Raw genomic sequence first — 24,294 nt, 5'->3', positions numbered from 1 at the left:
TACATTTGCTTACATATTTTCACTTCTAAGAATCATAGAAATTTACAACATGGAAGGAGGCCATTTCAGCCGATTGTGTCTGTGTCCAGCCGACCAAGAGCTATCCAGCCGAATCCCACTTTCCAGCTCCGTAGGTTACATCACTTTAAAGACACATTGAAGTATCTTTTACATGTGAAGAGGGTTTGTGCCTCTCCCACCCATTCAGTCAGTGAGTTCCAGACACCAACCACCCTCTGAGTGAAGACATTTCTCCTCATACCTCCTCCAAACCTCCCCACAATTACTGTAAATATATGTCCTCTGATTGTTGAGCCCTCTGTCGAGGGAAACAGGTCCCTCCTATCCAGGCCCCTCATAATTTTATGGGTGACTATTTGTTCTGTTCTTTTGCTGTGGAGTGCCTGCCCCCAATGCCTCCTGCCCAAACCGGAAGAGCGGTCCCCAGACCCCAATCATTCCCAATCACCACGTTGCCAGCTGAGCCACTGAGAACCACTTTCACAGTCAATAAGCACGTCCTAATTTTCTGCACCTCAATCAGGTCTCCACTTAGCATCATTTGTTCCAATCAAAACAGACTCAGCAACTCCAATCTTTCCTCATAGCCAAAATTCTCCAGTTCAGGCAGTATTCTTGTAAATCTCCTCTGTACCTTTTCCAGTGCAATCACATCTTTCCTGTAGTATGGTGACCAGAACTGCACACACTACTCCAGCTGCAGCCTAACCAGTGTTTTATACAGTTCAAGCATAATCTCCTTGCTGTTGTATGCCATGCCACGACTAATAAATGCAACTATTTCTATGCCTTCTTAAGCACATTATCTACTTGGCTTGCTTCCTTCAGGGATCTGTGCGTCTGCACTCCAAGGTCCCTTTGTTCCTCTACACTTTTCAGTGTCGTATAATTTAACGTGTATTCCCTTGCCTTGATATACCTCCACAAATGCATTACCTCATACTTATCCGGATTGAACTCCATTTGCCAATTTCTGCCCGCCTGACCAGTTCATAGATATCCTCGTGCAGTCCACAGTTTTCTTCTTCATTTTCAACCACACAGCCGATTTTAGTGTCATCTTCAAACTTCTTAATAATATCACCAAAATTTATGTACAATTCATTGATGTGTACCATAAAAAGCAAGGGACCCAGCAATGAGCCCTGCAAGACCCACTGAATACAGCCTTCCAGTCACAAAAACACCCAAACATTACCCTTTGCGTCCTGCTACCGAGACAATTTTGGATCCAACTTGCCACTTTCGTGACCAGTCTGCCATGTGGGACCTCGTCAAAAGCTTTACTAAAATCCATATACACTGCATCATACGAACTGCCCTCATCGACCCTCCTGGTTACCTCCTCAAAAAATTCAATCAAGTCAGTCAGACACAACATTACCTTGGCAAATCCATGCTGACTGTCTTTGATTAATCAATGTCTTTCCAAAAGATTTATCCTGTCCCTCAGGACATTTTTCCAATACATTTTCCACCACCGAGGTTAGGCTGACTGGCCTGTAATTATTTGATCTGTCCCTTTCTCCCTTTTTAAACAAATGTACACCATTAGCAGTCCTCCGGTACCATACCTGTCGGCAGAGGATTGGAAAATGATGGTCAGAGCCTCTGCGTTTTACTCTTTTGCTTGTCTTAACAGCCTGGGATACATTTCGTCTGGGCGTAATGATTTATCCACTTTCAAAGCCCCTTAATATTTCCTCTCACGAAGTTTATCTAATATTTCATGCTCCACTTCCATCAATGCAATGTCTGCATCTCCCTCTCTTTTGTGAAAATGGATGCAAAGTATTCATTAAGAAATCTACACACATCTTCCCCCTCCACACACAGATTCCCTTTGTAGTCTCGAATAGGCCCCACTCTTTCTCTAATTATCCTCTTGCTCTTAATGTATTTATAAAACATCTTTGGGTTTCCCCTGATTTTTCTTGCCAACATTCTTTCCTGCTCTCTCTTTGCTTTGCTGATAGCGTTTTTAATTGCCCCTTGCACTTATACTCCTCCAGAGTATCTGCAGTTTTGCATTCTCAGTATCTGTCATAAGCTTCCCTTTTTTCCTTTATCGTACCCTGTATGTCCCTTAACATCCAGGGGTCTAGCTATTTGTAAGTGCCACCCTTTGTTTAAAGGGAACTAACTTGCTCTGTACCCTCAGGATCTCCTCCTTGAATGTCCCACACTGCGTTGACACTGATTTACCATCAAGTAACCGTTTCCAATCCACTTTGGCCAAATCCCATCTCGATTCAGCAAAATTGGCTTTACCCCAATTGAGAACTTTTATTCCGGGTCCCCCCTTTGTCCTTTTCCATACCAACCCTAAATCTTACTGAATTATGATCACCAGCACCAACATGCTCTCCCACTGATACCCATTCCACCTGCCCCTCTTCATTCTCCAAAACCAAGTCCAGAACCGTTCTCTCCCTTGTTGGGCTTGTTACATACTGGGGAAAGAAGTTCTCCTGAACACATTTTAGGAATTGCACACCCTCTACCATTCACACTACCTTATTCCCAATTAATATTAGGGTAGTTGAAATCCCCCACTATTACAGCTCTATAGCTTATGCACTTAGCAGCAATTTGCCCACATATTTGTTCTTCTATCTCCCTCGGACTGCTTGGGGGTCTATAGTACTCGTTCAGTAGTGTGATCGCCCCTTTTTTGTTCTTTAATTCAACCCATATGGCCTCGATTGATGATCCCTGTAATATATCTTCCAGTCTCACAGCTATAATTGTTTCTTTAATCAATACTGCAACCCCCCTCCATGTTAACCCCTCTCCATCCCGTCTGAAAACCCTGTAACCAGGAATGTTGAGCTGCCATATCTGCTCTTCTTTCAGACATGCCCCAGTAATAGCTATAATATCGTACGTCCAAGTGTCAATTTGTGCTCTCTGCTCATCTGTTTCCTATACTCCCTGCATTGAAGTATATACCATTTAGTGTTGCCAAACTTTCCTGGTGTCTATTCTCCAGCCCTTGTTTCCTCTGTCTTCCAAATTCACGTTTTACTTCTCTGCTGCCCATCTCCAGCTTTGCTTCTCTCCCCACTGAATCTATTCTCCGGTTCCCAACCCCCTGCCAAGCTAGGTTAAACCCTCCCCAACAGCACCAGGAAAACCTCCCATGAGTATATTGGTCCAGGCTCTGTTGAGGTGCAATCCGTCCGGCTTGTACAGGTCCCACCTCCCCTGGAAACAGTCCCATTGCCTCAGGAATAAAATGCCCTCCCGCCTGCACCATCTCCCCAGCCACACACTCATCTTCTCTATCCTCCTATTTCTATACTCACTGGCAGATGGCACCGGCACTAATCCAGATATTACTACCTTTGAGGTCCTGCTTTTTAAATCACTCTCTGAGCTCCCTAACCTCTACCTGCAGGGCCTCATCACTCTTTCTACCTATGTCATTGGTGCTGATATCGACCACAATATCTGGCTGTTTCCCCTCTCCTCCAGAATGTCTCGCTTCCACTGTTTCCTTCAGTTTCCTTCCACTGATTAGCGGTCTCTAGAATAACCGTTTTAACATAATTTTAATGTGACTGGGAACCCTGCTCCCCGAGGCATCTGTGCCCTCTCCGATCAGCAGGAATCGCTTAACAATTATTCAACATTTTCAGAAATTTACAAGATGAGCAAATAGATAAAATTAAAGAAGCAGTCAGTCAAAAATAATGAAAAACAAGCCCCAGTAGATTTACAGAAAGGAGCACATTGGAGAAATGCTACATAAGTGGCTGGATGTGGCACTGGGCAATGAACCGTTAAATAAAGAGAGTTCAGGAATGGGGCTGCAGGAGATTTGGAGACAGAGGTTACAACCAAAAGCAAGCTTCCCTCTAGATTAGCAGCGAAATCTTGCTGGCCACCAAGCTCCTCGTGGGGCCTGGCACACCTTGGACAGATCATTTTAAAAGTGGGGGTGCAGAAGCTGTGATCAGCTCATGCAATGTGCACAGAGCACAGGCTGGGCTCAGTGTTAAAGTGTTGGTGTTACATCAGTAATACTGACAGAGAGATAGAGTGAAAGGGAGAAATGAGGAGAGAGAGAGAGAGAGAGAGAGAGCCAGGAGCAGAGAGGAAACATACAGTAAAATAAGTGAGACACACAGAGAGACTTAAAGCCAAGAGTCCGGGGGGGCGGGGGAATGGAGAATGAGGTAAAGAGCTGATTTAGACGACACAGGCAGAGCTTGGGGGTGGAGAGGAGAAGTGGGCTGAGTGAAACAGGGAAACAAACACACATAAAAGAAAGGCTGAGAGTCAGTGAGGCGGAGAGAGAAACAGAGTAAAGTGAGCAGAGGGAGCCCTGAGAAAGATATAGAGGTGTTCAGACAATCCCGGGGCAGGTACAGGGGTCGGTCGGTCGGTCGGTCGGTCTCTCTCTCTCTCTCCGCCCCCCCCCCCCGGGACACTTACTCTCAGCCACCCATCAACTTCCGCCATTTTGTATTCCCTTCACCAACCGTCATCATCCGGGGGATGCGGGACATGCGCAGATCGCGCTCAGGGAGTTGATGTCATCGGTCGCTGCGATTGGGTGCAAGCAGCTAATTGACAGCTCCCTGGACCAATCGCAGCCGGGTGCAGCTCCACATTCGACCCGCCCACTCCCACAGCCGGAGGCGGAGCCGCTCCCAGTCACGTGGCTCCTGATTTGAATCCGCGCGCGTTTCCCGCCCCAGTGCCTGTGACGTCAGTAACCTGGCAACCCAGTCTGTGTGACGTCATGTAAACTGATATATGTATGTGCACAGGCTGTGTGTGTGATATATGTCTGTGTACAGGCTGTGTGTGTGATATATGTCTGTGCACAGGCTGTGTGTGTGATATATGTCTGTGTACATACTGTGTGTGTGATATATGTCTGTGTACAGGCTGTGTGTGTGATATATGTCTATGTACAGACTGTGTGTGTGATATATATCTGTGTACAGACTGTGTGTGAGAAATGTCTGTGTACAGACTGTGTGTATGATATATGTCTGTGTACAGGCTGTGTGTGTGATATATGTTTGTGTACAGGCTGTGTGTGTGATATATGTCTGTGTACAGACTGTGTGTTATATATGTCTGATTACAGGCTGTGTGTGTGAGAAATGTCTGTGTACAGACTGTGTGTGTGATATATGTCTGTATACAGGCTGTGTGTGTGCGAAATGTCTGTGTACAGGCTGTGTGATATATGTCTGTGTACAGTCTGTGTGTGTGTGATATATGTCTGTGTACAGACTGTGTGTGTGATATACGTCTGTGTACAGACTGTGTGTGATATATGTCTGTGTACAGTCTGCGTGTGTGATATATGTCTGTGTACAGTGTGCGTGTGTGATATATGTCTATGTACAGGCTGTGTGTGTGAAATATGTCTGTGTACAGACTGTGTGTGTGATATATGTCTGTGTACAGGCTGTGTGTGTGATATATGGCTGTGTACAATCTGCATGTGTGATATATATCTGTGTACAGGCTGTGTGAGTGATATATGTCTGTGTACAGACTGTGTGTGTGTGATATATGTCTGTGTACAGACTGTGTGTGTGATATACGTATGTGTACAGATTGTGTGTGATATATATCTGTGTACAGTCTGCTTGTGTAATATATGTCTGTGTACAGTCTGCGTGTGTGATATATGTCTGTGTACAGAGTGTGCTTGTGATATATGTCTGTCTACTGACTGTGTGATATATGTCTGTGTACAGTCTGCGTGTGTGATATATATCTGTGTACAGGCTGTGTGTGTGATATATGTCTGTGTACAGATTGTGTGTGTGATATATGTCTGTGTAAAGACTGTGTGTGTGATATATGTCTGTGATCAGTCTGTGTGTATGATATATGTATGTGTACAGGCTGTGTGTGTGATATATGTCTGTGTACAGACAATGTGTGTGATATATGTCTGTGTATGGGCTGAGTGTGTGATATATGTCTGTGTACAGACTGTGTGTGATTTATGTCTTTACAGACTGTGTGTGTGATATATGTCTGTGTACAGACTGTGTGTGTGATATATGTCTGTTTAAAGACTGTGTGTAATATATGTCTGTGTACAGTCTGCGTGTGTGATATATGTCTGTGTACATACTGTGTGTGTGATATATGTCTGTACAAGCTGTGTGCGTGATATATGTCTGTGTACAGGCTGTGTGTGTGATATATGTCTGTGTACAGACTGTGTGTGTGATATATGTCTGTGTACAGACTGTGTGTGATATATGTCTGTGTACAGTCTGCGTGTGTGATATATGTCTGTGTACAGACTGTGTGTGTGATACATGTCTGTACAAGCTGTGTGCGTGATATATTTCTGTGTACAGGCTGTGTGTGTGATATATGTCTGTGTACAGTCTGTGTGTGTGATATGTCTGTGTACAGACTGTATGATATATGTCTGTGTACAGTCTGCGTGTGTGATATATGCCTGTGTACAGGCTGTGTGTGTGTGTGATATATGTCTGTGTACAGACTGTGAGTATGATATATGTCTGTGTACAGACTGTGTGTGATATATGTCTGTGTACAGACTGTGTGTGTGATATATGTCTCTGTGCGGGCTGTGTTTGATATATGTCTGTGTACAAACTGTGTGTGATATACGTCTATGTACAGGCTGTGTGTGATATATGTTTGTGTACAGACTGTGTGTGATATATGTCTGTACACGCTGTGTGTGCGATATATGTCTGTACAGACTGTGTGTGTGATATATGTCTGTACAGGCTGTGTGTGTGATATATGTCTGTGTACAGACTGTGTGTGATACATGTCTGTGTACAGACTGTGTGTGTGATATATGTCTGTGTACAGGCTGTGTATGTGATATATGTCTATGTACAGACTGTGTGTGTGATATATGTCTGTGTACAGGCTGTGTGTGTGATATTTTTCTGTGTACAGACTGTGTGTGTGATATATGTCTGTACAGGCTGTGTGTGTGATATATGTCTGTGTACAGGCTGTGTGTGTGATATATGTCTGTGTACAGGCTGTGTGTGTTATATATGTCTGTGTACAGACTGTGTGTGTGATATATGTCTGTGTGCAGGCTGTGTGTGTGATATGTGTCTGGGTACAGTCTGCGTGTGTGATATATGTCTGTGTACAGTCTGCGTGTGTGATATATGTCTGTGTACAGGCTGTGTGTGTGATATATGTCTGTGTACAGACTGTGTGTGTGATATATGTCTGTGTGCAGGCTGTGTGTGTGATATATGTCTGTGTACAGTCTGCGTGTGTGATATATGTCTGTGTACAGACTATGTGTGTGATATATGTCTGTGTACAGACTGTGTGATATGCGTCTGTGTACAGACTGTGTGTGAGATATATGTCTGTGTACAGGCTGTGTGTGATATATGTCTGTGTATAAACTGTGTGTGTGATATATGTCTGTACAGGCTGTGTGTGTGATATATGTCTGTGTACAAACTGTGTGTGATATAGTCTGTGTAGAGACTGTATGATATATGTCTGGGTACAGTCTGCGTGTGTGATATATGTCTGTGTACAGTCTGCGTGTGTGATATATGTCTGTGTACAGGCTGTGTGTGTGATATATGTCTGTGTACAGACTGTGTGTGTGATATATGTCTGTGTGCAGGCTGTGTGTGTGATATATGTCTGTGTACAGTCTGCGTGTGTGATATATGTCTGTGTACAGGCTGTATGTGTGATATATGTCTGTGTACAGACTATGTGTGTGATATATGTCTGTGTACAGACTGTGTGATATACGTCTGTGTACAGACTGTGTGTGAGATATATGTCTGTGTACAGGCTGTGTGTGATATATGTCTGTGTACAAACTGTGTGTGTGATATATGTCTGTACAGGCTGTGTGTGTGATATATGTCTGTGTACAAACTGTGTCTGATATATGTCTGTGTACAGACTGTATGATATATGTCTGTGTACAGTCTGCGTGTGTGATATATGCCTGTGTACAGGCTGTGTGTGTGTGATATGTGTCTGTGTACAGACTGTGTGTATGATATATGTCTGTGTACAGACTGTGTGTGATATATGTCTGTGTACAGACTGTGTGTGTGATATATGTCTCTGTGCGGGCTGTGTTTGATATATGTCTGTGTACAAACTGTGTGTGATATACGTCTATGTACAGGCTGTGTGTGATATATGTTTGTGTACAGACTGTGTGTGATATATGTCTGTACACGCTGTGTGTGCGATATATTTCTGTACAGACTGTGTGTGTGATATATGTCTGCACAGGCTGTGTGTGTGATATATGTCTGTGTACAGACTGTGTGTGATATATGTCTGTGTACAGACTGTGTGTGTGATATATGTCTGTGTACAGGCTGTGTATGTGATATATGTCTATGTACAGACTGTGTGTGTGATATATGTCTGTGTACAGGCTGTGTGTGTGATATATGTCTGTGTACAGACTGTGTGTGTGATATATGTCTGTGTGCAGGCTGTGTGTGTGATATATGTCTGGGGACAGTCTGCGTGTGTGATATATGTCTGTGTACAGTCTGCGTGTGTGATATATGTCTGTGTACAGGCTGTGTGTGTGATATATGTCTGTGTACAGACTGTGTGTGTGATATATGCCTGTGTGCAGGCTGTGTGTGTGATATATGTCTGTGTACAGTCTGCGTGTGTGATATATGTCTGTGTACAGGCTGTGTGTGTGATATATGTCTGTGTACAGACTATGTGTGTGATATATGTCTGTGTACAGACTGTGTGATATACGTCTGTGTACAGACTGTGTGTGAGATATATGTCTGTGTACAGGCTGTGTGTGATATATGTCTGTGTACAAACTGTGTGTGTGATATATGTCTGTACAGGCTGTGTGTGTGATATATGTCTGTGTACAGACTGTGTGTGATATATGTCTGTGTACAGACTGTATGATATATGTCTGTGTACAGTCTGCGTGTGTGATATATGCCTGTGTACAGGCTGTGTGTGATATATGACTGTTTACAGACTGTGTGTGATATATGTCTGTGTACAGACTGTGTGTGTGATATATGTCTCTGTGCGGGCTGTGTTTGATATATGTCTGTGTACAAACTGTGTGTGATATACGTCTATGTACAGGCTGTGTGTGATATATGTTTGTGTACAGACTATGTGTGATATATGTCTGTACACGCTGTGTGTGCGATATATGTCTGTACAGACTGTGTGTGTGATATATGTCTGTACAGGCTGTGTGTGTGATATATGTCTGTGTACAGACTGTGTGTGATATATGTCTGTGTACAGACTGTGTGTGTGATATATGTCTGTGTACAGGCTGTGTATGTGATATATGTCTATGTACATACTGTGTGTGTGATATATGTCTGTGTACAGGCTGTGTGTGTGATATATGTCTGTGTACAGACTGTGCGTGTGATATATGTCTGTACAGGCTGTGTGTGTGATATATGTCTGTGTACAGGCTGTGTGTGTGTGTGATATATGTCTGGGTACAGGCTGTGTGTGTGATATATGTCTGTGTACAGACTGTGTGTGTGATATATGTCTGTGTGCAGGCTGTGTGTGATATATGTCTGGGTACAGTCTGCGTGTGTGATATATGTCTGTGTACAGTCTGCGTGTGTGATATATGTCTGTGTACAGGCTGTGTGTGTGATATATGTCTGTGTACAGACTGTGTGTGTGATATATGTCTGTGTGCAGGCTGTGTGTGTGATATATGTCTGTGTACAGTCTGCGTGTGTGATATATGTCTGTGTACAGGCTGTGTGTGTGATATATGTCTGTGTACAGACTATGTGTGTGATATATGTCTGTGTACAGACTGTGTGATATACGTCTGTGTACAGACTGTGTGTGAGATATATGTCTGTGTACAGGCTGTGTGTGATATATGTCTGTGTACAAACTGTGTGTGTGATATATGTCTGTACAGGCTGTGTGTGTGATATATGTCTGTGTACAGACTGTGTGTGATATATGTCTGTACAGACTGTGTGTGATATATGTCTGTGCACAGATTGTGTGTGTGATATATGTCTGTGTAAAGACTGTGTGTGTGATATATGTCTGTGTTCAGTCTGTGTGTATGATATATGTATGTGTACAGGCTGTGTGTTTGATATATGTCTGTGTACAGACAATGTGTGTGATATATGTCTGTGTATGGGCTGAGTGTGTGATATATGTCTGTGTACAGACTGTCTGTGATTTATGTCTTTACAGACTGTGTGTGTGATATATGTCTGTGTACAGACTGTGTGTGTGATATAGGTCTGTGTACAGACTGTGTGTGATATATGTCTGTGTACAGTCTGCGTGTGTGATATATGTCTGTGTACAGACTGTGTGTGTGATATATGTCTGTACAAGCTGTGTGCGTGATATATGTCTGTGTACAGGCTGTGTGTGTGATATATGTCTGTGTACAGACTGTGTGTGTGAGATATATGTCTGTGTACAGACTGTGTGTGATATATGTCTGTGTACAGATTGCGTGTGTGATATATGTCTGTGTACAGGCTGTGTGTGTGATATATGTCTGTACAAGCTGTGTGCGTGATATATTTCTGTGTACAGGCTGTGTGTGTGATATATGTCTGGGTACAGGCTGTGTGTGTGATATGTCTGTGTACAGACTGTATGATATATGTCTGTGTACAGTCTGCATGTGTGATATATGCCTGTGTACAGGCTGTGTGTGTGTGATATATGTCTGTGTACAGACTGTGTGTATGATATATGTCTGTGTACAGACTGTGTGTGATATATGTCTGTGTACAGACTGTGTGTGTGATATATGTCTCTGTGCGGGCTGTGTTTGATATATGTCTGTGTACAAACTGTGTGTGATATACGTCTATGTACAGGCTGTGTGTGATATATGTTGTGTACAGACTGTGTGTGATATATGTCTGTACACGCTGTGTGTGCGATATATGTCTGTACAGACTGTGTGTGTGATATATGTCTGTACAGGCTGTGTGTGTGATATATGTCTGTGTACAGACTGTGTGTGATATATGTCTGTGTACAGACTGTGTGTGTGATATATGTCTGTGTACAGGCTGTGTATGTGATATATGTCTATGTACAGACTGTGTGTGTGATATATGTCTGTGTACAGGCTGTGTGTGTGATATTTTTCTGTGTACAGGCTGTGTGTGTGATATATGTCTGTGTACAGGCTGTGTGTGTGATATATGTCTGTGTACAGGCTGTGTGTGTGATATATGTCTGTGTACAGACTGTGTGTGTGATATATGTCTGTGTGCAGGCTGTGTGTGTGATATATGTCTGGGTACAGTCTGCGTGTGTGATATATGTCTGTGTACAGTCTGCGTGTGTGATATATGTCTGTGTACAGGCTGTGTGTGTGATATATGTCTGGGTACAGTCTGCGTGTGTGATATATGTCTGTGTACAGTCTGCGTGTGAGATATATGTCTGTGTACAGGCTGTGTGTGATATATGTCTGTGTACAAACTGTGTGTGTGATATATGTCTGTACAGGCTGTGTGTGTGATATATGTCTGTGTACAAACTGTGTGTGATATATGTCTGTGTACAGACTGTGTGTGATATATGTCTGTGTACAGACTGTGTGTGTGATATATGTCTCTGTGCGGGCTGTGTTTGATATATGTCTGTGTACAAACTTGTGTGATATTCGTCTATGTACAGGCTGTGTGTGATATATGTTTGTGTACAGACTGTGTGTGATATATGTCTGTACACGCTGTGTGTGCGATATATGTCTGTACAGACTGTGTGTGTGATATATGTCTGTACAGGCTGTCTGTGTGATATATGTCTGTGTACAGGCTGTGTGTGTGATATATGTCTGTGTACAGGCTGTGTGTGTGATATATGTCTGTGTACAGACTGTGTGTGTGATATATGTCTGTGTGCAGGCTGTGTGTGTGATATATGTCTGGGTACATTCTGCGTGTGTGATATATGACTGTGTACAGTCTGCGTGTGTGATATATGTCTGTGTACAGGCTGTGTGTGTGATATATGTCTGTGTACAGACTGTGTGTGTGATATATGTCTGTGTGCAGGCTGTGTGTGTGATATACGTCTGTGTATATACTGTGTGTGAGATATATGTCTGTGTACAGGCTGTGTGTGATATATGTCTGTGTACAAACTGTATGTGTGATATATGTCTGTACAGGCTGTGTGTGTGATATATGTCTGTGTACAGACTGTGTGTGATATATGTCTGTACAGGCTGTGTGCGTGATATATGTCTGTGTACAGACTGTGTGTGTGATATATGTCTGTACAGACTATGTGTGTGTGGAATATGTCTGTGTACGGGCTGTGTGTGTGTGATATATGTCTGTGTACAGACTGTGTGTGTGTGATATATGTGTGTACAGACTGTGTGTGTGATATATGTCTGTACAGGCTGTGTGTGTGATATATGTCTGTACAGACAGTGTGTGTGTGATATATGTCTGTGTACAGACTGTGTGTGATATATGTCTGATTACAGGCTGTGTGTGTGAGAAATGTCTGTGTACAGACTGTGTGTGTGATATATGTCTGTATACAGGCTGTGTGTGTGCGAAATGTCTGTGTACAGGCTGTGTGATATATGTCTGTGTACAGACTGTGTGTGTGTGATATATGTCTGTGTACAGACTGTGTGTGTGATATACGTCTGTGTACAGACTGTGTGTGATATATGTCTGTGTACAGTCTGCGTGTGTGATATATGTCTGTGTACAGTCTGTGTGTGTGATATGTCTGTGTACAGACTGTGTGATATATGTCTGTGTACAGTCTGCGTGTGTGATATATGCCTGTGTACAGGCTGTGTGTATTTGATATATGTCTGTGTACAAACTGTGTGTGATATACGTCTATGTACAGGCTGTGTGTGATATATGTTTGTGTACAGACTGTGTGTGATATATGTCTGTACACGCTGTGTGTGCGATATATGTCTGTACAGACTGTGTGTGTGATATATGTCTGTACAGGCTGTGTGTGTGATATATGTCTGTGTACAGACTGTGTGTGATACATGTCTGTGTACAGACTGTGTGTGTGATATATGTCTGTGTACAGGCTGTGTATGTGATATATGTCTATGTACAGACTGTGTGTGTGATATATGTCTGTGTACAGGCTGTGTGTGTGATATTTTTCTGTGTACAGACTGTGTGTGTGATATATGTCTGTACAGGCTGTGTGTGTGATATATGTCTGTGTACAAACTGTGTCTGATATATGTCTGTGTACAGACTGTATGATATATGTCTGTGTACAGTCTGCGTGTGTGATATATGCCTGTGTACAGGCTGTGTGTGTGTGATATGTGTCTGTGTACAGACTGTGTGTATGATATATGTCTGTGTACAGACTGTGTGTGATATATGTCTGTGTACAGACTGTGTGTGTGATATATGTCTCTGTGCGGGCTGTGTTTGATATATGTCTGTGTACAAACTGTGTGTGATATACGTCTATGTACAGGCTGTGTGTGATATATGTTTGTGTACAGACTGTGTGTGATATATGTCTGTACACGCTGTGTGTGCGATATATTTCTGTACAGACTGTGTGTGTGATATATGTCTGTACAGGCTGTGTGTGTGATATATGTCTGTGTACAGACTGTGTGTGATATATGTCTGTGTACAGACTGTGTGTGTGATATATGTCTGTGTACAGGCTGTGTATGTGATATATGTCTATGTACAGACTGTGTGTGTGATATATGTCTGTGTACAGGCTGTGTGTGTGATATATGTCTGTGTACAGACTGTGTGTGTGATATATGTCTGTGTGCAGGCTGTGTGTGTGATATATGTCTGGGGACAGTCTGCGTGTGTGATATATGTCTGTGTACAGTCTGCGTGTGTGATATATGTCTGTGTACAGGCTGTGTGTGTGATATATGTCTGTGTACAGACTGTGTGTGTGATATATGCCTGTGTGCAGGCTGTGTGTGTGATATATGTCTGTGTACAGTCTGCGTGTGTGATATATGTCTGTGTACAGGCTGTGTGTGTGATATATGTCTGTGTACAGACTATGTGTGTGATATATGTATGTGTACAGACTGTATGATATATGTCTGTGTACAGTCTGCGTGTGTGATATATGCCTGTGTACAGGCTGTGTGTGATATATGTCTGTTTACAGACTGTGTGTGATATATGTCTGTGTACAGACTGTGTGTGTGATATATGTCTCTGTGCGGGCTGTGTTTGATATATGTCTGTGTACAAACTGTGTGTGATATACGTCTATGTACAGGCTGTGTGTGATATATGATTGTGTACAGACTATGTGTGATATATGTCTGTACACGCTGTGTGTGCGATATATGTCTGTACAGACTGTGTGTGTGATATATGTCTGTACAGGCTGTGTGTGTGATATATGTCTGTGTACAGACTGTGTGTGATATATGTCTGTGTACAGACTGTGTGTGTGATATATGTCTGTGTACAGGCTGTGTATGTGATATATGTCTATGTACATACTGTGTGTGTGATATATGTCTGTGTACAGGCTGTGTGTGTGATATATGTCTGTGTACAGACTGTGCGTGTGATATATGTCTGTACAGGCTGTGTGTGTGATATATGTCTGTGTACAGGCTGTGTGTGTGTGTGATATATGTCTGTGTACAGGCTGTGTGTGTGATATATGTCTGTGTACAGACTGTGTGTGTGATATATGTCTGTGTGCAGGCTGTGTGTGATATATGTCTGGGTACAGTCTGCGTGTGTGATATATGTCTGTGTACAGTCTGCGTGTGTGATATATGTCTGTGTACAGGCTGTGTGTGTGATATATGTCTGTGTACAGACTGTGTGTGTGATATATGTCTGTGTGCAGGCTGTGTGTATGATATATGTCTGTGTACAGTCTGCGTGTGTGATATATGTCTGTGTACAGGCTGTGTGTGTGATATATGTCTGTGTACAGACTATGTGTGTGATATATGTCTGTGTACAGACTGTGTGATATACGTCTGTGTACAGACTGTGTGTGAGATATATGTCTGTGTACAGGCTGTGTGTGATATATGTCTGTGTACAAACTGTGTGTGTGATATATGTCTGTACAGGCTGTGTGTGTGATATATGTCTGTGTACAGACTGTGTGTGATATATGTCTGTACAGACTGTGTGTGATATATGTCTGTGCACAGATTGTGTGTGTGATATATGTCTGTGTAAAGACTGTGTGTGATATATGTCTGTGTACAGATTGCGTGTGTGATATATGTCTGTGTACAGGCTGTGTGTGTGATATATGTCTGTACAAGCTGTGTGCGTGATATATTTCTGTGTACAGGCTGTGTGTGTGATATATGTCTGGGTACAGTCTGTGTGTGTGATATGTCTGTGTACAGACTGTATGATATATGTCTGTGTACAGTCTGCATGTGTGATATATGCCTGTGTACAGGCTGTGTGTGTGTGATATATGTCTGTGTACAGACTGTGTGTATGATATATGTCTGTGTACAGGCTGTGTGTTTGATATATGTCTGTGTACAGACAATGTGTGTGATATATGTCTGTGTATGGGCTGAGTGTGTGATATATGTCTGTGTACAGACTGTCTGTGATTTATGTCTTTACAGACTGTGTGTGTGATATATGTCTGTGTACAGACTGTGTGTGTGATATAGGTCTGTGTACAGACTGTGTGTGATATATGTCTGTGTACAGTCTGCGTGTGTGATATATGTCTGTGTACAGACTGTGTGTGTGATATATGTCTGTACAAGCTGTGTGCGTGATATATGTCTGTGTACAGGCTGTGTGTGTGATATATGTCTGTGTACAGACTGTGTGTGTGAGATATATGTCTGTGTACAGACTGTGTGTGATATATGTCTGTGTACAGATTGCGTGTGTGATATATGTCTGTGTACAGGCTGTGTGTGTGATATATGTCTGTACAAGCTGTGTGCGTGATATATTTCTGTGTACAGGCTGTGTGTGTGATATATGTCTGGGTACAGTCTGTGTGTGTGATATGTCTGTGTACAGACTGTATGATATATGTCTGTGTACAGTCTGCATGTGTGATATATGCCTGTGTACAGGCTGTGTGTGTGTGATATATGTCTGTGTACAGACTGTGTGTATGATATATGTCTGTGTACAGACTGTGTGTGATATATGTCTGTGTACAGACTGTGTGTGTGATATATGTCTCTGTGCGGGCTGTGTTTGATATATGTCTGTGTACAAACTGTGTGTGATATACGTCTATGTACAGGCTGTGTGTGATATATGTTGTGTACAGACTGTGTGTGATATATGTCTGTACACGCTGTGTGTGCGATATATGTCTGTACAGACTGTGTGTGTGATATATGTCTGTACAGGCTGTGTGTGTGATATATGTCTGTGTACAGACTGTGTGTGATATATGTCTGTGTACAGACTGTGTGTGTGATATATGTCTCTGTACAGGCTGTGTATGTGATATATGTCTATGTACAGACTGTGTGTGTGATATATGTCTGTGTACAGGCTGTGTGTGTGATATTTTTCTGTGTACAGGCTGTGTGTGTGATATATGTCTGTGTACAGGCTGTGTGTGTGATATATGTCTGTGTACAGGCTGTGTGTGTGATATATGTCTGTGTACAGACTGTGTGTGTGATATATGTCTGTGTGCAGGCTGTGTGTGTGATATATGTCTGGGTACAGTCTGCGTGTGTGATATATGTCTGTGTACAGTCTGCGTGTGTGATATATGTCTGTGTACAGGCTGTGTGTGTGATATATGTCTGGGTACAGTCTGCGTGTGTGATATATGTCTGTGTACAGTCTGCGTGTGAGATATATGTCTGTGTACAGGCTGTGTGTGATATATGTCTGTGTACAAACTGTGTGTGTGATATATGTCTGTACAGGCTGTGTGTGTGATATATGTCTGTGTACAAACTGTGTGTGTTATATGTCTGTGTACAGACTGTGTGTGATATATGTCTGTGTACAGACTGTGTGTGTGATATATGTCTCTGTGCGGGCTGTGTTTGATATATGTCTGTGTACAAACTTGTGTGATATTCGTCTATGTACAGGCTGTGTGTGATATATGTTTGTGTACAGACTGTGTGTGATATATGTCTGTACACGCTGTGTGTGCGATATATGTCTGTACAGACTGTGTGTGTGATATATGTCTGTACAGGCTGTGTGTGTGATATATGTCTGTGTACAGGCTGTGTGTGTGATATATGTCTGTGTACAGGCTGTGTGTGTGATATATGTCTGTGTACAGACTGTGTGTGTGATATATGTCTGTGTGCAGGCTGTGTGTGTGATATATGTCTGGGTACAGTCTGCGTGTGTGATATATGACTGTGTACAGTCTGCGTGTGTGATATATGTCTGTGTACAAGCTGTGTGTGTGATATATGTCTGTGTACAGACTGTGTGTGTGATATATGTCTGTGTGCAGGCTGTGTGTGTGATATACGTCTGTGTACATACTGTGTGTGTGATATATGTCTGTGTACAGGCTGTGTGTGATATATGTCTGTGTACAAACTGTGTGTGTGATATATGTCTGTACAGGCTGTGTGTGTGATATATGTCTGTGTACAGACTGTGTGTGATATATGTCTGTACAGGCTGTGTGCGTGATATATGTCTGTGTACAGACTGTGTGTGTGATATATGTCTGTACAGACTATGTGTGTGTGGAATATGTCTGTGTACGGGCTGTGTGTGTGTGATATATGTCTGTGTACAGACTGTGTGTGTGTGATATATGTGTGTACAGACTGTGTGTGTGATATATGTCTGTACAGGCTGTGTGTGTGATATATGTCTGTACATACAGTGTGTGTGTGATATATGTCTGTGTACAGACTGTGTGTGATATATGTCTGTGTACAGACTGTGTGTGTGATATATGTCTGTGTACAGACTATGTGTGTGTGATATATATCTGTGTACAGGCTGTGTGTGAGATATATGTCTGTGCAGGCTGTGTGTGTGATATATGTCTGTGTAGAGGCTGTGTTTGTGTGTTATATGTCTGTGTAAGGGCTGTGTGAGTGATATATGTCTGTGTACAGACTGTGTACCAATTGAACAAGTAATTTGGTTCGGTATTCACGAAGGAGGACACAAACAACTTCCGGTTATAAAAGGGGTCGGGGGGTCTAGTAAGGAGGAGGAACTGAGGGAAATCCTTATTAGCCTGGAAATTGTGTTGGGGAAATTGATGGGATTGAAGGCCGATAAATCCCCAGGGCATGATGGTCTGCATCCCAGAGTACTTAAGGAGGTGGCCTTGGAAATAATGGAAGCATTGACAGTCATTTCCAACATTCCATTGACTCTGGATCAGTTCCTATAGAGTGGAGGGTAGCCAATGTAACCCCAGTTTTTAAGAAAGGAGGGAGAGAGAAAACAGGGAATTATAGACTGGTCAGCCTGACATCGGTAGTGGGTAAAATGATGGAATCAATTATTAAGGATGTCATAGCAGTGCATTTGGAATGAGGTGACATGATATGTCCAAGTCAACATGGATTTGTGAAAGGGAAATCATGCTTGACAAATCTTCTGGAAATTTTTGAGGTTGTTTCCAGTAGAGTGGACAAGGGAGAACCAGTTGATGTGGTATATTTGACTTTCAGAAGGCGTTCGACAAGGTCTCACGCAAGAGATTGATGTGCAAAGTTAGAGCACATGGGATTGGGGGTAGTGTACTGACATGGATTGAGAACTGGTTGTCAGACAGGAAGCAAAGAGTAGGAGTAAATGGGTACTTTTCAGAATGGCAGGCAGTGACTAGTGGGGTACCGCAAGGTTCTGTGCTGGGGCCCCAGCTGTTTACACTGTAAATGGGTAATTTTCGGGTTGGCAATCAGTAACTCGTGAGGTGCCGCAGGGATCGGTGCTGGGGCCTCACCTATTTACAATCTATATTAATGACTCGGATGAGGGGATCAAGTGTAATGTAGCCATGTTTCCTGATGATACAAAGATGGGTGGGAAAGCAAATTGTGAGGAGGAGACAAACAATCTACAAAGGAATATAGACAGAATAAGTGAGTGGACAAAAATTTGGCACATGGAGTATAATGTGGGAAAATGTGAGGTTATCCACTTTGGTAGAAAAAAATAGAAAAGCATATTATAATTTAAATGGAGAAAAATTGCAAAGTGCTGCAGTACAGAGAGACCTGGGGGGACATGTGCATGAAACACAAAAAGTCAGTATGCAGGCACAGCAAGTAATAAGGAAGGCAAATGGAATGTTGGCCTTTATAGCAACGGGGATAGAGTATAAAAGCAGAGAAGTCCTGCTACAACTGTACAGGGTATTGGTGAGACCACACCTAGCGTACTGTGTACAGTTTTGATCTCCTTATTTAAGGTGGGATATACTTACATTGCAGATAGTTCAGAGAAGCTTCTCTAGTTTGATTCCTGAGGTGAAGGGATTGACTTATGAAGAAAGGTTGGGCAGGTTGGGCCGATACTCACTGGATTTTGGAAGAAATAGAAATTATCTTATTGAAACATATAAGTTACTGAGGGGGTTCGACAAGGTAGATGCAGAGAGAGTGTTTCCTCTCATGGGGAAATCTAGAACTAGGGGCATAGTTTGAGAATAAGGGGTCACCGATTTAGAACGGAGATGTGGAGAAATTTATTTTCTCAGAGGGTCATAAATGTTTGGAATTCTCTACCCCAGAGAGCTGTGGAGACTGGGTCATTGAATATATTTAAGGTGGAGTTAGACAGATATTTGAGCGATAATGGAGTGAAGGGTTATGGGGAGCGGGCAGGGAAGTGGAGCTGTGCCCAAGATCAGATCAGCCATGATCTTATTAAATGGCAGAGCATGCTCAAGTGGACGATGGCCGACTCCTGCTCCTATTTCTTATGTTTTTTTAAAGAGTGAAGTATGGATGCAAACACAATAAGCGTTATTTTTTTACCTGACCCTATTCCCATTGATTAATTGGTGAAATATCTCGAATACTAAACTCCAGCCCAATTATACGGGTGATCAGTATAAGCAGAAAGCAAGCCCAACTCTCAGAATGGGCATGATTCAGTCTAGGACAACAGCAGAATCCAAACCCTGAAGTCACTTGTGAATTCGCTGGTGTTTCAGCAGGTCGGATGATGTAGTGAATCTCTTCCCACACTCGGAGCAGGTGAACGGCCTCTCCCCAGTGTGAACTCGCTGGTGTGTCAACAGGTGGGATGATGTATTGAATCCCCTCCCACAGTCGGAGCAGGTAAATGGCCTCTCCCCACTGTGAACTCGGTGGTGTGTCAGCAGGTGGGATGATGTAGTGAATCCCTTCCCACAGTCGGAGCAGGTAAATGGCCTCTCCCCACTGTGAACTCGCTGGTGTGTCAGCAGGTGGGATGATGTAGTGAATCCCTTCCCACAGTCAGAGCAGGTAAATGGCCTCTCCCCAGTGTGAACTCGCTGGTGTATCAGCAGGTTGGATGATCGAGTGAATCCCTTCCCACACACTGAGCAGGTGAACGGCCTATCCCCACTGTGAACTCGCTGGTGTTTCAGCAGGTCGGATGATATAGTGAATCCCTTCCCACACTCGGAGCAGGTGAATGGTCTCTCCCCAGTGTGAACTCGCTGGTGTGTCACCAGGTGGGATGATGTAGTGAATCCCTTCCCACACTCGGAGCAGGTGAATGGCCTCTCCCCAGTGTGAACTCGCTTGTGTGTCAACAGATTGGATGATGTAGTGAATCCCTTCCCACACTCAGAGCAGGTGAATGGCCTCTCCCCAGTGTGAACTCGCTGGTGTCTCAGCAGGTGGGATGACTGAGTGAATCCCTTCCCACACTCAGAGCAGGTGAATGGCCTCTCCGCAGTGTGACTGTGTCGATGAACTTCCAGCTCAGACGGGTAATTGAATACCTTCCCACAGTCCCCACATTCCGACGGTTTCTCCATGCTGTGTGGGTCCTTGTGTCTCTCCAGGTTGGACGATCACTTGAAGCCTTGTCCACACACAGAACACGTGTACAGGTTCTCTCCGCTGTCAATGCTGTGATGTTTTTTCAGTCTGTGTAACTGGTTAATGCTCTTTCCACAGTCATTGCACTGGAATACTCTCACTCGGGTGTGTGTGTCTCGGTGCTTTTCCAGTATCACTGAAATTCCAGTTTGAAATTTGTTCCCAGACAGAACAGACAAACATTTCTCCTTCCACATTCAACGGCCGATGATCTTCAGATCCTGAGGAATCGAGTGGTTCTGTTAGATCTTGACGTGATGTTTGCTTTGTGTTTCCCGTCGACAAATCTCCCCTTCTGATACCCTGGAAAAGGAGTTTACAAAAATCATTACTGCAAGTACAGGACAGAAATTCAGAACAGGCAAATCTAGATTCTATGGAACATTCTTTCCTCTCTTGTTCCTCCAAATCTATAAATCCCCTCCCCATACTCTCATCCCCATCCCTGTCCTGAAATTCAAACACATCGCACGTCTGAAGGCAGCGTGTCCTATGTTCCGAATTATCATCACCATCACTGGCTGGGTTCAGTTCTGCACTCACTGGTTCGCAACACTCTCTGACCCTGAAGGTGCTGACTCTGGCTGGGTTCAGTTCTACACTCATTGGCTCCCAACACTCTCTGACCCTGAAGGTGCTGACTCTGGCTGGGTCCAGTTCTACACTCACTGGCTCCCAACACTCTCTGACCCTGAAGCTGCTGACTCTGGCTGGGTTCAGTTCTACACTCACTGGTTCCCCACACTCTCTGACCCTGAAGGTGCTGACTCTGGCTGGGTTCAGTTGTACACTCACTGGTTCCCCTCCCTATCCTCCCCTGAAGGTGCTGACTCTGGCTGGGTTCAGTTCTACACTCACTGGTTCCCCTCCCTCTCCTCCCCTGAAGGTGCTGACTCTGGCTGGGTTCAGTTCTACACCCACTGGCTCCCAACACTCTCCGACCCTGAAGGTACTGACTCTGGCTGGGTTCAGTTCTACACTCACTGGCTCCCCACCCTCTCCTACCCTGAAGGTGCTGACTCTGGCTGGGTTCAGTTCTACACTCACTGGCTACCAACACTCTCCGACCCTGAAGGTGCTGACTCTGGCTGGGTTCAGTTCTACACTCACTGGCTCCCAACACTCTCCGACCCTGAATGTGCTGACTCTGGCTGGGTTCAGTTCTACACTCACTGGCTCCAAACACTCTCCGACCCTGAAGGTGCTGATTCTGGCTGGTATTGTTTCTGTCAGTCATTGGTCCAAATGGATAGTTTTAAATTTCTTCATTAGGATAGATTAGACACTTTATCGGTCACTTTGTGGTACTGTTTGTCCGTGTGGGATTGACAGGTGTGTATAGGACAGACACTGTCACTCACTCTCTGGTACTGTGTGTCAGTGTGTGAGTGACAGGAGTGTATAGGACAGACACTATCACTCACTCTCTGGTACTGTGTGTCTGTGGGATTGACAGGTGTGTATAGGACAGACACTGTCACTCACTCTCTGGTACTGTTTGTCAGTGTGATTGACAAGTGTGTATAGGACAGACACTGTCACTCACTCTCTGGTACTGTGTGTCTGTGTGATTGACAAGTGTGTATAGGACAGACACTGTCACTCACTCTCTGGTACTGTGTGTCAGTGTGATTGACAAGTGTGTATAGGACAGACACTGTCACTCACTCTCTGGTACTGTGTGTCAGTGTGATTGACAAGTGTGTATAGGACAGACACTGTCACTCACTCTCTGGTACAGTGTGTCAGTCTAGAATTGACAGGTGTGTATAGGACAGACACTGTCACTCACTCTCTGGTACTGTGTGTCAGTGTGTGATTGACAGGTGTTTATAGGACAGACACTGTCACTTACTCTCTTGTACTGTGTGTCAGTGTGTGATTGAAAGGTGTGTATAGGATAGACACTGTCACTCACTCTCTGGTACTGTGTATCAGTGTGTGATTGACAGGTGTGTATCGGACAGACACTGCCACTCATTCTCTGATAAAGTATGTCAGTGTGGGATTGAGAGAGAATATAGGCAAGACACTGCCACTGTCACTTTCAGGAACTTTGTGTCATTGTAGGATTGACTGCTGAATATGGGATAGACACTGTACCTCTCATTCTCTGATATTGCTATCAGTATGGGATATATTTGTTCACATAGGATAGATACTGGCTCTCTCATTGTCTGACACTATGTGACAGGTGAGTGTTGGATAGATACTGCCTCTCTCATTCTCTGACACTATGTGACAGGTGAATGTTGGATAGATACTGCCTCTCTCATTCTCTGACACAATGTGACAGGTGAGTGTTGGATAGATACTGCCTCTCTCATTCTCTGACACTATGTGACAGATGAGTGTTGGATAGATACTGCCTCTCTCATTCTCTGACACTATGTGACAGGTGAATGTTGGATACTGCCTCTCTCATTCTCTGACACTATGTGACAGGTGAGTGTTGGTTAGATACTGACTCTGACATTCTCTGACACTGTGTGACAGGTGAGTGTTGGATAGATACTGCCTCTCTCATTCTCTGATACTATGTGATAGGTGAGTGTTGGATAGATACTGTCTCTGACATTCTCTGACACTATGTGACAGGTGAGTGTTGGATAGATACTGTCTCTGACATTCTCTGACACAATGTGACAGGTGAATGTTGGATTGATACTGCCTCTCTCATTCTCTGACACTATGTGACAGGTGAGTGTTGGATAGATACTGCCTCTCTCATTCTCTGACACTATGTGACAGATGAGTGTTGGATTGATACTGCCTCTCTCATTCTCTGACACTATGTGACAGGTGAATGTTGGATACTGCCTCTCTCATTCTCTGACACAATGTGACAGGTGAGTGTTGGATAGATACTGCCTCTCTCATTCTCTGACACTATGTGACAGATGAGTGTTGGATAGATACTGCCTCTCTCATTCTCTGACACTATGTGACAGGTGAATGTTGGATACTGCCTCTCTCATTCTCTGACACTATGTGACAGGTGAGTGTTGGTTAGATACTGACTCTGACATTCTCTGACACTGTGTGACAGGTGAGTGTTGGATAGATACTGCAACTCTCATTCTCTGACACTATGTGATAGGTGAGTGTTGGATAGATACTGTCTCTGACATTCTCTGACACTATGTGACAGGTGAGTGTTGGATAGATACTGTCTCTGACATTCTCTGACACTATGTGACAGGTGAGTGTTGGATAGATACTGTCTCTGACATTCTCTGACACTATGTGACAGGTGAGTGTTGGATAGA

At 43.5% G+C, this 24,294-nt stretch overlaps 1 pseudogene; it reads right to left on the bottom strand.

The window, feature by feature from the left end:
• Positions 1-20,118: 20,118 nt before the first annotated feature.
• LOC139239588 (zinc finger protein 16-like) lies at positions 20,119-21,222 on the bottom strand (annotated as a pseudogene).
• Between the last annotated feature and the right edge of the window lie 3,072 nt (positions 21,223-24,294).

The sequence above is a fragment of the Pristiophorus japonicus genome, chromosome 28, assembly GCF_044704955.1.
Source record: "Pristiophorus japonicus isolate sPriJap1 chromosome 28, sPriJap1.hap1, whole genome shotgun sequence".
NCBI classification, from domain to species: domain Eukaryota; kingdom Metazoa; phylum Chordata; class Chondrichthyes; family Pristiophoridae; genus Pristiophorus; species Pristiophorus japonicus.
Note: the sequence above shows the minus strand (reverse complement) of the source record. Positions and strands in the feature narration are given on the sequence as shown.